Here is a 17,229-nt window from a genome sequence, read left to right as displayed (position 1 = left end):
GTGAAACTGCTATAGGGCGGTCGGCAAGTGGTTAACAAAAGAACATACATTTCACATTAAAAGAAAAGGATTTTTTTTTAAAATCATACTTACCTAGGTGGATGCAGCATCAATGTAATGTCCCCCACTGTCTCTAAGGCTGAGAACTGAGAGATCAAACACTGCTGATCACTCAGTTCTTCCTGCGGCACTGAGCAGAGAGTTGGTGACTGTCAGTCACCGCTCTCTGCTCTGCCCCTCCAGCAATCACTGGAGTGCTGGGCTATGGAGGGGGCGGGAACGGCTGGCTCAAGTTTTTTAGCGGCTCGCTGACAGGCTGAGTCGGGTGCCGGTCCAGGCTGGATCCCGACCATATGGTGTCGATCTTTCCCCATCCTGGATCGGCTCTGTGACGTCAGCTGACAAAAAGTCACAGGAGATCAAGACGAACTGCACTGTGATCCACAAGAGAGTTACAGTCAAAGCTCATTTGGCTGTACTTCTCCTTTAATAGTTATGCTACCAAAATTAGCAAGTGCTAATTAGTAAATTGCTTCAAGTACTGCTCCTGTTCATTCTTGCAGGAGGCCACCATTTTGTTGAAGCCCAGAGCAGTCTCTACCTTACTGGAATCTCTCCCCCCTCCTTAGTCTCAAAAACTATGTGTCACTTTCTTCAATTTAAAATGTGTTCATTTCTAGCCTTAATTGTATTTCTTGGCTCAGTGGAAGCCTGACAGAAGCTTTACAGTGCTCAGTCTCATAGTGCTACCTGCTGAGGGAGGAAAGGAGAGAATATCAGGGATAAGACACCATTCTTGTAAGTTTTAGCTGGATGCGAGAACCCGTGCGAATCTAGTACGGCTTCCCGCGTCGCATACAACTCGCAGGCAGTTCACACTGCCCTATGCGAACCGCTACGGCGGTCCATACAAAGTTAATGACACCCCCAGATCGGTTCGCATATGAGAGTGCGAACTGTCAATTCGGACAGGCATCGGATCGCATTGCTGTGAACACCCATGAGATCCGATTCAGGTTAAAAAAGGGTCCTGCACGAATTTGGTCCAAATGTGATGCAAATTCAGCCATACAACCTGTATGGCTGAATTTGCATCGCACAGACATCGCATGTGATTTGCACAGCAGTGCAGTGTGAACCGAGCCTTACTCTTTTATTTCTCCCTTGCAGCAGAAATTGTCCTGTCACTTCTACTTTTATTTTTTTCTCCATAATCTGTGTTCCCCCTGCACAGTCTGTGTCATTCCTGATTCCTCCTTCTCTCCCCCTCTACTCAGCAGCAGGGCTGTCAGGAGATTGACCTCTAGTGACTCACTGATTTTAGGCACAGTGCTGAAAATAGAAAGCAACTGAGCATGTGCATTACTGGATTTTAAACAGTATAGGTACTTATTTTTTTAAAGTTTTACATAGCTATACCTGCAAAATGGAGCCAGCCTGAAGTGATCTAGCAGGACGTAACGTAGTTGTAAAAGTCATTTTGTATTTTAAATAACAAACATGTTATACTTACCTGCTTTGTGCAATGGAATTGCGCAGAGCAGCCCCGAGCCTCCTCTTCTCAGGTCCCCTGCCAGCGGTCCTGGCTCCTTCTCTATGTCTAGTGCCCCCATAGGAAGCCACTTCCCATGGGGGGGGACTGGTGCATGCTCACTCCCGAGCCCCGCTGCTGTGTCCAGACACAGACAACAGGACTTGGCCCTGACTTTTGGCTACAAACACAAGTGATGGAGTGATAGAAATTTGTTGGTACACATATGTCACATCTGCATGCAATAAAACAAACAGGTTCTCATAAAAACAACATTATTTTTATACCCAAAACTTTAAAATTAATTATTCATATCCACAGTGCTGCGCTACCCGGAAGACCTGGCTGCCTTTTATGATGTCTTGGAAATTTCTGTCTCCCAACTCTCTGACTGGGATCGTGTGGCTACACCACCCCCACCACCCAGTTTGGCACAAGATCCCCTCGCCTAAGCGCCCTCGGGCCCGGATACTCCTTGTAAAAACTACCAAACACAGAAATGGCTGAACTATATCTGCCCTACCTCCTATGGTATTTGTTCCTCAACTGAACTCCCACCTGGCCACCTAACTCCCACTACAGCCTGTGACTCTGCCCTAACCATTGTCTAGCTTTTAGTCCCCATGTGCCCCTGTTTTTGTTTTCAGTTTACTTCATGGGCATGTCTCGGATGAGACCTGAGAGTGGTCGATTCTTTTGCTCACTAACCCCCTCTGGTTAATTATCTAAAGTTACCCCATTTTTCTTACCAACTTTGGGCACCTCGGAGAGTTTGGTGAACACTGTCCTTCCCTCTTTAATTCACAAAGACCAGATGGGCTTTGTTCCCCCCCACCAGGCGGCTGACAATAATAGAAAGGTCATAGATCTGATTGATGTACGAACAGGGACAGCTCAGCATCCTTGGTACTCAGCTTGGATGCAGAAAAGGCTTTTGATTGCCTTGAATGGCCCTTTCTGTTTGCAACATTACATCTCATTGGGTTCAGGGGGCCCTTCCTACGAGTGATCCAACATCTTTATTCCAACCCCTTTGCCCTCTCCTCCTCCTCCTCAGTAGCTAATGGTACCCGTCAGGCATGCCCGCATTCACCCCTATTATTTTCACTGTGTGTTGGACCCTTGGCTGCATCTATTCGCAGTAATCCGGACATTCGGGGCACACCAGTTAGAGGCAGGGAATTCAAAATCTCACTGTTTGCTGATGATATTATCCTCACCCTGACTCAGTCTAGGATTTCTCTCCCGAATTTACATGTGGAACTTGATCGTTATGGTGCCCTCTCGGGATACAAAATAAACACGTCTAAATCAGATGCCCTTCCGGTTAACATTCCCAAAGTTGAAGTTGACCATTTGAAGGCCAATTTCCCCAATAGTTGGAAATGTACTGCCTTAAAATATCTGGGGATTTATATCACCCCAAAGTTCACTACCCTGTTTCAGGAAAATCCCCCCCCCCCTTCGGTCAATCAGAGCTACTACAGTGGAAGAAACATCATATCTCCCATTTAGGGCGCATCAACTCAGTGAAGATGTCCATTCTTCCTAAACTTTTGTACCTGTTTCAAACATTGGCAATTCCCAAAACTTATAAACACCTGAGAAAGTTACAAGTTGACCTGATCCAATTTGTTTGGAACCATAAGAGACATAGGATACCCCGTTCGGTACTCATGGCAATGCGTTCAGATGGGGGCTTAGCATTTCCTAACCTTATAAAATACTACCAAGCGACTCAGCTGCACGCAATAGCCTTTTGGTTTACCCAACGATCTTATAATAAATGGACGGAAATTGAAAAACTATGGCTTGCTCCTGTACACCTGAAGAACCTACTCTGGAGTGCGAATCCGGAGGTAGACCCTAGTCGCTTACTGGGATCCATGTCCCAACTTCGACAACTCTGGCGCAAATTATCGCGTCAGCATGAGCTGTCATCAGAAAAATCTTCGATGACCTCCTTTATCTGGAACCACAATGTGCCAGATAGCCTCACCCACCGGATGTCCTCGCCGTGGTCCTTGCGGAATTTATTCCATTTTGGGAATCTAGTAGATCCTAGGTCTCGCAAACTGATGCCATTTGCTGAACTTCAGGATAAATTTGATCTGTCCCGCCAGGTGTTTTACAGATATCTGCAAATTCGCCACTATGCCCTAACTATAACCCCAAACTTACAATTCTCCCCCCCATCCCCCTTTGAAAACTTAATTATAGCAGGCTCTGCCCAGAAGGGTTTAATTTCCGATATATACCAGATACTGAATGCCTACTCCATAACTGCGCAGGGCAAACATGCTTACATGCTCCGTTGGGAAAAGGCACTCGGTGAGGAACTCCCCACAGAGACCTGGCAGGTGATTTGGTCCCAGGCAGCCAAGAGTTCTTTTTGCACACTTTACAAGGAAAACGCCCATAAAATCCTCTATTTTTGTTACCTGACCCCAGATGTGCTCCATGTTATCTACCCCACTAGCTCTGACCGCTGCTGGCGTTGCAAGGGGGCTAAGGGTACCCTCCTCCATATCTACTGGAGCTGCCCACTGATTACTCCTTTTTGGCACTCGGTCCAGCAGCTGCTGAATCGCCTTTTTGAGGTACCTGTCCCCATGACACCGAAATTTTATTTACTAGGCCTTTCACCACTGAAAATTGTCAAACCCTATAAGAAGTTATTACGTCACATCCTCACAGCCACGTGTTGCCTCGTTGCCCTTAACTGGAAGCAGCGTTCCCCACCTTTCCCTAATGCCCTATATGCTACGGTCAATGATGTGGAACAGATGCAGAAAATGCCACAATTCATGACAGAATGGAGGCCCACGATAAAGTGTGGGAGTTGTGGCACCTCCGGGGGGATCCACCTTGAGCATGTGGGTGAATTAATATGATGACCTATTACTGTCTTTTTCTCCTCCCTCTCTTTCTCGTCTTGTTTCACTTTATGTGATTTTTATTATATCATACTAGTTGATACGTATTCTTATTTAGCGTTCTAATGCTTGAGCAGTGATATTGCTACACCAGAAGTCTTAGTGCCGGTTCACACAATGGCGACTTGTCAGGCGACCTAGCCGCCTAACAAGTCGCCTCCCGTTCTGTACAATGGAACCGTTCTAATAGGAGCGACGCAAGTCGCTCCGACTTAGAAAAAGGTTCCTGTACTATTTTGGGGGCGACTTGCATAGACTTCTGCAAGTCGTGCCGCCCCTGTGTGAACCGGGGCTTACTGGTACTATCTTTATGCACATCATACAGTGCTTATGGACAACACTCACTGATATATTAATACCAGCATGCCTTCCTAAAATCAAGCTCTGGGATTGCTACTCACTGCAAGAACAATAATATAGAATGTTTGCCTGACCCTATCCTGAGCTTGTTAAGCTTTAGGGGTTTATTTACATTCGGAAAGTGCAGAAATGCAATAGTTTAAATGGGCCCTGAGTGAACTCCATGTATTCTATTTCATACAGAGACGGTTGTTTTGGCACTGAGCATCCTCTGACATCCAGGCACGAAAGAGCACATTGTATATACACAAACAGTGGGTGAATCGTTTGCTTCACTGGACCCTGTGCCTAAATGAACTTGTCTGTTGGAATTGATGCTGAGTGTAGACCTCAGTTCTTTGCCAAATGGGGCCCCATGTTTGCAAAAGCAACAAAGACCAAGCAAGTACAAGGCATTTTGAGAAACAAGCACCAATTAATGGTCTGTACATAGCCAGGCATATCTCTAATGAATTGCATGGACACATGACATATCTGCTTGTCCTCACTTTTATTACATAGCCACTGAACCTGCTGTTACCTCAAGTTACCTTATATAGAAAAACTGTACTGAGAAAATATGTAGGCTTCCATTAGGGCCCTTTCACACTGATGTGTTTTTTCTGTGTTTTTACCTTGCAAGAAAAAGACTTCCCTTTAAATTCTATGGAACTCTTCACACCACTGCTTTATGGGTGCGGCACATTTTAAAAAGTCTTTGCATGCTGCGCCAAAAACGCAGCTTTCCCTTGAAATGAATGGAAAACACGGCAAAAGCGCAACAAAAATGCACCGCGTTTTGTGTTTTTTAGTCACATGTCCATTTTTCACTGTTGCAGGGAACCAAAAACACACCAGAAACCCTTCTGAAACACAGCAAAATTGCAGTAAAAATGCATATGCCCTTTTGCTACAGAGCAGTGTGAAAGGGCCCTAACTATTCATAGTTGGCTGCTCTGAGTGGTCCCGCAGAGTTCTGGGACCTGTGACAAGTCCCAGTAGGCTGCTGGGGAAGGAGAAGGCCAAACCTTCCTTTTGGATCTCTGCAACAATCTGACTGGAAGTTGGAGCAGGTACCTTTGAAAACAAGGTACCCACTGCCCCTCACCCAAAAAAAAATGACATGCCAAATGTGAAGGAGGAGGAGGAGGAGGTGGGGGGGAGCAGAACTTCCCCTTCTGCTTTAAATATACAAGCTGTCTGGCTGTTATGTTTATCCAAATGCTTCCATACTTTCTGTTAATGACAAGGATCAAATATGTAGACCAAGAGTTCTGATTTCTGTAGCTGCTTGTTTCAGGTAAGTGGCTACAAACAGTCAGGCAACTGGCATTTTCAGAAGAAACTCAAGAATTTCTCCCTGTATAAAGACCCTTTAAGTTTCATAAAAAAAAATAAAAATCAGCAAAAGGGACATTACTTACTATGCAACCTTTGTGCTGCTGGCTCCTGCTTTAGTTGAAAACTTCCTCCACTTACATCCCCTCCCCACACACAATCTTTCTGTGTGTCTGGGATAAACAGAGCCAAGGGACCTGTCATATGCACTCATCTTTCTGCCCTCCCATTCATAGAAACTGTACAATAGCTTATATTATTTAAAAATTGATCTATGAATGAAAGACGAGTGGAGGAATGAAAAATCTGCTTCCTCGTCATTTTTCATTCACAGAAGCTATAGTACACTTTCTTTGGCTGGAGAAGCAGGGCGGACATAGTTGGGAACTCTTGATGAGTGCATATTGACTGGTCCCTTGGCTCTAGTAACCTCCATCACACTTGAAGATTGCGGCAGTCGAGATTGGGAGCTTGGAAGAATAGGCGTTCACTGATTTCTTTTTTTTCTTTCTTTAACTAAACCTAGGCTTTAGGCCTCATTCACACCTATGCATTTTTAGTGCTTTTTTAGAGATTTGCACTACAGAACATGTTCCATAAGAAACCACGTTAGATGGACTGTAGCGTAAATCTGCAAAATACCCTAAAAATACATAGGTGTGAACCAGGCCTTAAAGCATATTCATTTATTTACTGGGAAAAAAATGAACAGTCACAGACACTTGCCAGTCATTACTGCTCAATTCCTAGCCCCTATACTATTCCTATACTATACAGCCCCTATACTATTCCATTATCTCTACTGAGTTTCATAATAGAAGCACCACCAATAAACACCAGCCTATGTAAGTTACGCTGCTGAAAACAGCCCAAGAAATTCTTCCTTTTAAGGGTTCATTCAAATGGCAGATTAGTGCCATCCTCCGTGCAGATGCATGTGCACCCACTTCTATGGGCTGCCTGCATTCAGCTCTATGGTGGATGCACACACATCTGCCAATGGCTCTGCACAGAGGATGGCACTAATCTGCCATCTGAATGAGCCCTAAAGTATAACTAAAGCCAAAACGTTTGTTTTCATTTTGGATAGAGTGTAAAGAACACACTATCCAAAACTCTATTCACGTTAGAACTGCATCTCTCCCATTACAAGTCTATGGGAATGCAATACGAGGGTAGTCTGAAAAATTCAATGCCCGATACAGAAGCAGTGACAACACAGACACTGTTCCAGACGCTCAGCTCTGAAAATGGCTCATGCGCGCAATACGTTTTCATGCGCTCTTTGCAAACAGTAGTCACCCCCTGTAGTCAAGTTAAAAGTGGAAGGCGGCGGCTCAAAGTGTTCCATCAGTGGGCAAAGTGATGGCAATAGTCTTCTGGGATGCAGCAGCAGTGCAGAAGACTGTTGCCATCACTTTGCCCGCCGATGGAACACATTTGTTTGTTTTAAATGTATGTAATAAAGTCACAGGCATAAACGCTAAACGCTAGTCACTTCTTTGCATCCCTAAAAACAAACATTGAAATTCAAACCATTGCCATGTTGATTTAAGAACATTTTTAAAGTATCTAAATCTAAAAAAAAAATGTAAGCTTACTAATCCTTAAATATAATGGCTGCATTCGTTTTCTAATTTTAGTTTCCCTTTATTTTCACTCAGTGGTCTGCCAGTAACAGTCTCACCTTTATCTATGGAGGAGCAATGGAGACACCCTTTGACAGCAGCACTGTCTACCAGAGGAGAGAGTATTAAAATAAAGCCCAGCGCTAGCGAACACTTTTTAAACTGTTTTTCTTTGGAAGATAAAGGTTTTAATTGAATGGATAAAAGCTGACTAGTGTAAGCTCCCCTGTCAGTGTTACATGGTTTGTCTCAACCTTGGTCCCAAGCTCTGTTAAAAGAAGTGGAAAATCAGGATTAACAGATAAAAAAAAAAAAAAATAATTACAGGGAGACTCGCTTTGTTAATGCTGGCGACAGACTGCATCATACTGTATATGGCATTTTTTTTATTTTGATTTCACTACCACTTTAAGGGTTTTCTGATAAAAACTATTTGAGTCACTAATAATAAGATTACATGTTCTGACACCTCATTTGTCCAGCCTAAAATACAGATAATCAACAGTAAGTAGAAATATTTGTGAAGGTGTGACCAGCCTTAAATAGAAGTGTAAACAGATCGTCCGTGGTACAGAACATGGTTTCTGGAAGGAACTCTGTGAAGGTCTTTAAAAAGGATCTTCGGTCATATAAGAAAAAAAAAATAAAAGTCAACAGCTACAAATACTGTAGATGCTAACTTTTATTTAAAGGACACTTACCTGTCTAGGGATCTAGGCGCTGTCCTCACCTGACCTGTTTCTTTACTGGTCTATAGGTCCCCGGCGCCGCCATGTTGACTTTGGGAAACTGGCTGTGACTCCTTGCGGCTTCACAGCTGGCTTCGCGCTGCATCATGTGAATGGTCCCGCAGCTCTCTGGGACCTGTGAAGTGTCCCAAGGAGCTGTGGATGGGGACAAACTTCCACTCAGATCTCCAAGAAGATTCAAGTGGAAGTGGGAGTGCATACCTGTCAAAACTAGGTACCTGCTCCCCCCTCCAAAAAAAAAATATTTCCAGCACAGTGGCTAAGTGGTTACGACATCCGCATGCAGCACTAGGGTCATCAGCTTGAATCCCAACCATAGCGCTACCAGCCTGGAGTATACATGTTCTCCCTATGCCTGCATGGGTTTCCTCCCACACTCCAAAGACATGCTGGTAGGTTAACTGGCTCCTAACTAAATTGGCCCTAGTATACAGTTAGGTCCGTATATATTTGGACACAGGCACAATTTTAGTTTTTCATATTCAAGCTATAGTTATATAATAGATATGGGCTGAAAGTACACACTCAGGATAAATAAGAGGGTATGTACATCCAAAATCGGAGGAAGGGTTTAGGAATTACAGCTCTTAAGAATAGCCACCCCCTTTTTTAAGGGACCAAAAGTAATTGGACAATTGAATCAAAAAGCTGTTTCATGGCCAGGTGTGGGCTACTCCTTCCTTATTTCTTCATCAATTAAGCAGGTAAAAGGTGGGGAGTTGGCTCTAAAGGCCCATACACACGATAGGACTTTTTGACAACAAACATGCAAATTAGCTGTTTTAAAGGCAACATCCTACCATGTGTACGCTCCATCGGCCAAACTTTTTCGGTTTTCATCGGACAAATCTTGGCTTTGCAAACAGACAAACTTTCCGGCAACAAAAGTCCTATGGTGCAAAATCCTATCGTGTGTACACAAGTCAATAGGACTTTAGTCCAAAGTAAAAACACGCATGCTCAGAACCAATGCAAAAGATCAAACAACAATACAGAAGTTGACCAAAGGGTGGCGGTAAAGAGCTGAAAAAACACGTGATTTGGTGAAAGTTGGCTGAAAAAGTCCTGCTGTGCGTATGCTTAATTAGTTTACGGCTGACGCTCTTTGTACAAAAATCCACAGGAAAGTTTGTACAAAGTCCGATCGTGTGTATGAGGCTTAAGTATGCAACTTGCATTTAGAGTCTACTGCTGTGAACCTACATCATGCGTTCAGGCCCCAGGGAGCTGTCCAAGCAAGTTAAACAGGCCATTATAAATCTTTAAAAACGAAACAAATCCATCAGAGAGATAGCAGCAACATTAGGAGTGGCCAAATTAACAGTTTGGTACATTCTGAGGAAAGAAGAACACACTGGTGAACTCAGCAAGATAAAAAGTCCTGGACGTCCACGGAAGACAACAGTGGCGGATGATCGCAGGATCCTCTCTATGGTAAAGATCAACCCATTCACAACATCAAGACAAGTGAAGGACACTCTCCAGGAGGTGGGCATATCATTGCCAAAGTCTACAATCAAGAGAAGACTTCACAAGAGCAAATACAGAGAGTTCACCACAAGGCGCAAACCATTCATAAGCCTAAAGAATAGAAAAGCCAGATTAGACTTTGCCAAGAAACATCTAAAAAAGCCAGACCAGTTCTGGTAAAGCATTGTTTGGACGGATGAAACTAAGATTAATCTGTACCGGAATGACGAGAAGAAAAAAGTGTGGAGAAGGCTTGGAACAGCTTATGATTCAAAGCACACATCATCTGTAAAACATGGTGAAGGTAGTGTGATGGCATGGGCATGTATGGCTTCCAGTGGCACTGGGTCATTGGGTTTATTGATGATGTGACAGAAGACAGAAGCAGCCAAATTAATTCTGCCGTGTTTAGATCCCTTTCACACTGGGGCATTTTTCAGGCGCTTTTGGGCTAAAAATAGCACCCGTAAAGAGCCAGAAAATGCCTCCCCTGCAGCCTGTGTGAGAGCCCGAGTGCTTTCACACTGGGGTGGTGTGCCTGCAGAACGTTAGACAAATTCCTGCAAGCAGCATCTTTTGGGTGGTGCAGGAGCAGTGTATACAATGGGCACCGCTGCCGAAGCGCCTGCAAAGCACTTCGGCAGCGTTGCTTTGCGGGCACTTTTACCCTTTATTTGGTCGCTAGCGGGGGTTAAAAGCGCACCGCTAGCGGCCGAAAAGCGCCGCTAAAAATTAGCGGCACTTTACCGCTAACGCCCCCCCTGCCCCAGTGTGAAAGCAGTATTAGAGATACACTGTAAGCCCTGATTAAGCAAAATGCAGAAAAGTTTATTGGTCGGTGCTTCACTGTACAGATGGACAATGATCCAAAACACACTGCAAAAGCAACCCAGGAGCTTTTGAAGGAAAAGAAGTGGAATATTCTGCAATGGCCGAGTCAATCACCTGATCTCAACCCAATTGAGCATGCATTTCCCTTGCTGAAGGCAAAAATATAGGCAGAAAGACCCACAAACAAAAAACAACTGAAGACAGCTGCCTGGCAAAGCATTAGAAAGGAGGAAACACAGTCTTTGGTAATGTCCATGGGTTGCAGACTTCAGGCAGTCATTGCCAGTAAACTCTCAACAAAACATAAAAATGTAACATTTTATTTAAGATTATATTCATTTGTCCAATTACATTTGAGCCCCTGAAAATGGGGGGACTATGTATAAAAATGATTGCTGTTCCTAAAATCTGTACTTGATATTTATGTTCAACCCCTTACATTAAAGCTAAAAGTCTGCACTTCAAATTAATTTGGATTGTTTCATTTTAATTTTATTCTGGTGGCATACAGAGCCAAAAGTATAAAAATTGTCTAAATATAAATTCACTTAACTGTATGTACTGTATGTATGAATGGGACTGTACAATATAAACCCAGGACCCTGCATTCACTATATCTGATCTCCCACAGTACACAGAACATGGAAATGCAATTATTTTAGTAAATATAAACTGCTAAATACCTTTTTTCATCAGCAATATATAACAGTCTTGTGACTTCTATCAGTGTCTGGTTAAAGCTTGTAGGAGGATTCTGTTAAAAAAAGCTTGTAGGAGGATTCTGTTAAAAAAAGCTTGTAGGAGGAGTTTTCATACTACTCTGACTGTTCTATGTGGCTACAGGACCCCTGACCCTCTGTCTGGACAGTGCTGATTGGCCCTGTGCTAATCACATGCACTCTCACAAGAAAAAAAAAAACTCTCTAGCAATATACACCAAACTGAGCATGTATACCTCGTCCCCTAGCCTCTGCTCTATTAGGAGTTGGATTGGGGACAGTGGAAGAAGGGGAGGATCAGAGAAGACAGGATAAAACATACTTTTTACACAATGCAGAGGATTAACCTCTTCCACAATGAGTATAATAAGCATGCTTTACTGCATATACAGACTGATTTTACTGTTGTGGGTTTAGTAACACTTGAAGTAAAAATTTTTATATACTGTATATTAGGCATTGTGCTCAAAATCACGAATAATCATAGCAGGATATTGGGTAAGCAAATATTGCATAAGAAGCCTAGTACTGTATAAGGCTTCAGTACAGAACTGGTGGTTCGTCATTTGAACAAAAAATAGTTCACAGCCTGGAATCAATGTGAGGACTGAGTAGGCGCTTTCTGTGCTGTATTCTGTTTTGTTAGGAGACATAATGAGAGTTTCTGGCACCATCCAAAGAACCCAGGGGGCCTGGGAGAAGGTGAAATGCAGAATGCCACTGTAATAACAAAGCGGTAGCACAATCACCTTGCTCACAGAGCTTCTCAAAACATGTTTATTTTAAAGTCACAAATGAGTGTATTTATCAAGGCAGTGCTGATGTGTAGAATGCAGCAACCCGCAGGAAATCGGATTTTACCTTTCATCAGTCTACAGCAGTAAGAAGAATGAAAGGCAATCTGTTTTCTATGACCTTCTCACACTATGACAGATGGCAATCTTCTACCCATGGCCCATCTAACATCCAATAACACATTGTACAAGCAATGTAATGTAGTTTATAGGCAATCATATCATTTACACCTTACATGTGCAGAAAACAAAACATTCTAAGGTGACTGAACTCTCGTGATTATGGAAGAATGGGAGTGCAGGTGAACACTAGATGAAAAATAAACTCCTTGAAGTCTGTTGGCCAGGACAGAAATATTTTGACGGTCTGAGAAAATATGGCCAGCAAGTTCACAGCCAAACGTTTACATCACACAAAATGCAAGATGAAAAAACAGTTCCCTATGAATAGCTGATCGTTATTTGTCCCAGAGATGTTATATTTGGACATATAGAACATATCTAGCATTCTGCAAGATTTCTGAGACTAAGTGCCTGATTTACTAAAGGGTGAAATGAGGTGAACTGCATACAATCAGAAAGTCTTGTGAATGAGGAATTTAAAAGATACAGCTTTTTACCAATGACTGGATGTCTGATGTAAACACGGCGATCTTCAGCTCACTTACCATATTAGTAAAACAGCTCCTGTGACTACAGGTTTGTACTTTGGATAAGTTTCAACTACGGCTGTCAAAGTATTCAACTGTTATTCAGGACTGTTTAGTAAAAGTGAAGCTTAAAGTAATTGAAAAGTCTTGTTTTTTTTTTTCAGTTAAATTCATACTTACCCCCTCTGAGCAGTTGGTTTTGCACAGAGCAGCCCAGATCCTCCTCTTCATAGGTCTCTCTTCAGCGCTCCTTGCCTTTCCCTTCTGTTCAGTGCCCCCACAGCAAGAAGCTTGCTATGGGGGCACCCGAGCCGCAGCTCCGTGTGCATTCAGACATGGAGCCGCAGTCCGGCTCCGCTTCCTTTCTCTCCTCATTGACTGACTGACTTTGATTGACAGCAGCGGGAGCCAATGGTGCTGCGCTGCTGTCTCAGCCAATGAGGAGGGGAGTCCCGAGCAGTCGAAACACTCCTGCAACATCACTGGATCTACATGGGGCTCAGGCATTGGAGAGACTGAGGGGGCTGCTACACACAGAAGGTGTAAAGGCAGAAGGTGTTTTATCTTTATGCATAGAATGCATAAAGATTAAAAAACGTCTGCCTTTACAACCAGTAATGTGTAAGTTCACTCCCCATACCCATCCCACTGTACCAGAGTCCCACGATTCCCCGCTGTCAGACACCGGGTCACCGCTTCACTGGTCGGGGGATCTGAAATCCCTGCTGCTTAATCTCCTATCCGTACCTCTCAGCGTGTACAGATATATCAGCACATGGATGGCGCTGACCAATCAGAGTCCGCCTAACCCATCTTGCCCGCGTTGGAGGAGAGGAGAGAAAGCCAGGAGGAATTGAAATACCTGGACCAGTAAAGCGTCGTCCTGGTGCCAGAAAGCGGGGGGATCACGGGACTTCGGTACAGCGGGATCGGGGAGGGGGTCCAGTGTACGTTTAGCTTACAGATTTTCTGTAAAGGTGAACTTACCCTTTAAATCCCATCTATTGTCAAAATGTAAAATCATCATATTAATTTCCACATTGCATTTTAGGTATTTCATGTCTACTCCTATTAATCTGATTGATATTGAAGTCTGTAAACTTACTTTGTGAAGGTCCCCACACATTAACTTTGAATTCTGTGACATATATTCACTATGCCCTGTAAGTAGGCACTACTGTGTCACACATTTCACAGAGCCTTCCTTCTGAACTACAGAGGTGCTAAAAGGAGGAGTTTCAGAAGGCGGAGTCAGTACAGGAATCACAGCTTACAGCCAGCAAGGTGCCATGGGACATGTAGTCCTTATAGATTGAAAGTAAAAAGCAGAGAAGCAGCTTCACAGCATGCAGGGAATACAGGAAATTGTGGAAAGAGATGGCATAGAACAATGTTTCTCAACCTTTTTGCAGTCACAGCACCCTTTAAAATTATGGACAATCTCGAGGCACTCTATTCTAAAATGTAAAAACTAAGCTAATAGTTTTACACATTGCAGCAGCATCCATACACATACAGTGCCTTGCAAAAGTATTCAACCGCCTTGGCATTTTTCGTGTTTGGTTGCCTCACAACCTGGAATTAACATGGATTGTTTGAGGATTTGCATCATTTAATTTACAGAACATGCCCACAACTTTGAAGATTTTTTTTTTTTATTGTGAAGCAAACAACAAATAGGACAAAATAACAAAAGAAAGTCAATGTGCAGAACTATTCACCCCTCTAAAGTCAATACTTTGTAGAGCCACCTTTTGCAGCTATCACAGCTCCAAGTCACTTTGGATAAGTCTCTATGAGCTTGCCACATCTTACCACTGGGATTTTTGACCATTTTTTTTTTGCAAAACTGCTACAGCTCCTTCAAGTTGGATGGTTTGCGCTTGTGAACAGCAATCTTTAAGTCTGACCACATATTTTCTATTGGATTGAGGTCTGGGCTTTGACTAGGCCATTCCAACACATTTACATGTTTCCCCTTAAACCACTCAAGTGTTTCTTTAGCAGTGTGTTTGGGGTCATTGTCCTGCTGGAAGGTGAACCTCTGTCCTAGCCTCAAATCACACAGATTGGTACAGGTTTTGCTCAAGAATATCCCTGTATTTAGCACTATCCATCTTTCCCTCAACTCTGACCAGTTTCCCAGTCCCGACTGCTGAAAAACATCCCCACAGCATGATGCTGCCACCACCATGTTTCACTGTGGGGATGGTGTTCTTTGGGTGATGTGATGTGTTGGGTTTGCACCAGACATAGCGTTTTCTTTGATGGCCAAAAAAGTTCAATTTTAGTCTCATCAGACCAGAGCACCTTCCTCCATACATTTTGGGAGTCTCCCACATGCCTTTTCGCAAACTCAAAATGTGGCATTTTTTTTTTTTTGCTGAAAGTGATGGCTTTCTTCTGGCCACTCTGCCATAAAGCCCAACTCTATAGAGTGTACGGCTTATTGTCATCCTATGTACAGATACTCCAGTTTTTCATTTCTGAAAAATAGTTTTATGTAAATATTTTTCCAATTTTATTTCACCAACTTAGACTATTGTATTCTGATCCATCACATATAATTCAGATTAAAAAAAACATTGAACTAAAGGCTGTAATGTAACAAAATAGGTAAAACGCCAAGGGGGTGAATACTTTTGCGAGGCACTGTAGAACACCCAATATTAGAGGTAATTAATTCTTTCAAAACAAATACACTTTTGTACACAGGTAACTCCAGCATTTCTTCTTCCTCAGTTTCTCTCCCCTATGCAGCTAACATTGACCCCAGTGCTTTTGGTTTCAGGCAAGGATGCTCTACAGGTGCTCAATGTCCTCCTTATCAACCAATGATGTCAGCAGTTGTTAAGATGCTGGCCTGCACAGTGCCTAGGGTTGTAACGTTACACAATGAAAGCCTGTGGCTTTGTGTAACAAAAAGCAGGCTTAATCCACCCACTGTCTTTTTTTGGGCAATTTGGGGCAATCTAGGCATTTTGCCAAGGCACCCCAGAAGAACCCAGGAGGCACCCTGGTTGAAAAAGGCTGGCTCAAAAGACAGGTAGAACTCAAAACATGAAAAGAGAATTTTCAAGAAAGCTTATATTGGGTTTAATAAAAAGAAAAACTATTGTTTGTATTGCTATTACAATTATTGATAAAGAAAATGGAGTGTCTGCTGTGACTATAGAACTCCTTTAACCCCTAAGATAATTTGGTGTATTCACTACGGCAGTGGTAAAAAGATTGATGGTGGCTGAAGAGTAATAGCTAGTCATAAATGTAAGTTATGGTGGCTAATCACCTTTAGGTCTCGCAGCTCTGGTTTTGAATCCCACCTAGGACCCTCTATGTGAATTTTGTATGTTCTCCCAGTGTTTGAGTGACTTTCTTCCAACAAAATACAAACACATTGATAAGGTAATTGGTTTAAGCACAAAACTGACCCTTTAGTGTGTTAGAAACATTGGATGGAAAGCTCTTTTGGGGTACAAGGATAAGACTACAGTAATCTGAAATCTGGTTGGTCTCGTTAATGGACTTTACATATCACCTTTGCCTTTAGCATTGTCTTGGGTCATGTGCAAGCAAATCTTAAAGGAAAACTTGTTTTTTTTTCTTAAATCAGGCTGAAGGCACAGAGGGAGGTGCAAAACTACATTCTGCCCTATGTTCATTTTCAGGTTTGGCTCTGGCAAGCACCTGTGTGTGTTAGGCCCCATGTACACTAGCAGCTCCTAAACTTGAGTTTAGGAGCTTTTGGCGTTTTTTTTGCCAAAGCCCCTAAATGTACACGTAGGCTTTTAGGTTTGTTTAGGAGCTGCTGAGGTTAGAGAAGGTTCAACCTCCCCTAACCTCCCTCTCCTGAACATGGAATAATCACGTTCAGGATAGGAACATTTTGACCGCCGGTGGTCAAAGTAGTTCAAGTGTACATGAAGCCTCAAAGGTTGTGGGGGAAAAATACTAGATAAAGAAAAAATAATATAGCATATACAATAGTGACACAAGTCATATTGTAAGTGAATGTTATTAAAAATTACCTTTCCTTTTCTATCTGCAGCTCTGTAATTTTCTGAAAATGCAATGCAAAATGGCTACCTGGAGGTGTTCTGTACACAGAATATGTACAGAACGCCTCCCAGAAACATAATTTCCTACTTGTGTGATTGGCTCACTGATTTTCCCAGAAGTCTGCACTAACAAGTCAGATTTCAGGCATCCCCTGCAACAAAATGTCATTTTTGGTGAGATACTTC

General features: G+C 42.9%; 1 protein-coding gene across 9 annotated transcripts in view; it reads right to left on the bottom strand.

Moving 5' to 3' along the window:
* TNK2 (tyrosine kinase non receptor 2) overlaps positions 1–17,229 on the bottom strand; it is a 325,816-nt gene that overhangs the window by 110,687 nt on the left and 197,900 nt on the right. The gene's annotated exons all lie outside the window — the stretch shown is intronic.

The sequence above is a fragment of the Aquarana catesbeiana genome, linkage group LG04, assembly GCF_042186555.1.
Source record: "Aquarana catesbeiana isolate 2022-GZ linkage group LG04, ASM4218655v1, whole genome shotgun sequence".
Taxonomy (NCBI): domain Eukaryota; kingdom Metazoa; phylum Chordata; class Amphibia; order Anura; family Ranidae; genus Aquarana; species Aquarana catesbeiana.
Note: the sequence above shows the minus strand (reverse complement) of the source record. Positions and strands in the feature narration are given on the sequence as shown.